The sequence below is a fragment of the Belonocnema kinseyi genome, chromosome 6, assembly GCF_010883055.1.
Source record: "Belonocnema kinseyi isolate 2016_QV_RU_SX_M_011 chromosome 6, B_treatae_v1, whole genome shotgun sequence".
Lineage (NCBI taxonomy): Eukaryota > Metazoa > Arthropoda > Insecta > Hymenoptera > Cynipidae > Belonocnema > Belonocnema kinseyi.
The window spans coordinates 117431646-117432721 of record NC_046662.1 but is presented as its reverse complement, the minus strand read 5'-3'; positions in this window follow the sequence as shown (position 1 = coordinate 117432721).

The window sequence follows — 1076 nt, the reverse complement described above, 5'->3', positions numbered from 1 at the left end:
TGTTAAGTGTGTGATAATGGGTCCGGAGTTCTCGAGCAAACTTTCGAACCTTGGCGGTAAAATTCCTGCCAGATGTGATGTAGTCAATCACACACTGAATGCAGGACGCATACTGTCTTGCCCAGCCAATCTTTATGGCAAGTTGATGCATTCGTATTTTGGTCTTATGATCAACCGTTGGTTTTGTTTTACGGTTCGCATCGACCAAAGCTCTCGCTGCATTATACACACAATAATTGATAGCCCAGAGGTCAGATTCTCTGGAAAAATATCCACGAAGCTCGTCATCCATTTCAGCCAGATCTTTAGGCTTGAGAAAAACCTTAGTGTTGATGTTTCTCCGGGTCGTAAAGAATCGCTCTTCCTCTATTGGATGCCTGCCCGCGGTTGGTCTTAGAGTCGCCTCTCTTTCTTTGTTGCCGGCTTGTTCTAGCTGTGGTAGAGTAAGCGTTCCGCTTCTATAGCCCCTTTTTCAGAGTAGTTCAGCATGGTTTCGCAGACGTTGCTGCGAAAAGTGCGACAGCTCCGGGTGTTTCTCGCACCACAGAGCATGCAGCCGTGCCATGTAAACCCGTTTAGGGGCCACACTCGCATCGTAGCACTCTAGCAAGTCGTGATTCAGTCGCTCCGTCCGCTGAAAGGTCGCGAGATCCCGCCGATCCATTGCATTGAATCCATTTTCATTGTCTCCCCCAGCTCTCGATTGGTAGGCATTGTTGGCCGACCCATTGTCGGGAGCCCTGCGTGTTCGGTTGTTTTGAACCGCACTTACTACAACTATGTTTGGTGTTGTCATTGTTGTTCCCACGAGAAGCTAGGGAAAGGGGTTCGTCCATCCTTGTAGAGTTCCGCATGCAAGCATAAAGCTACGTACTCTGAGAGGTCGCCCGGTATCTCAGAGTCACCGTTCTAGACACCTCACCCAGGTGCCATTCAGTTTTTGGCACGGTTTTCACATCACCGCTTGGGAGTTAATTCCTGCAGGACCACCCCTGGACAATTGTCCGCGACTGCCTATTTATTTTTGTAACAATATTCAGCAGAAACCCTTGGTACAGGGACCCTCAATCCGCAAC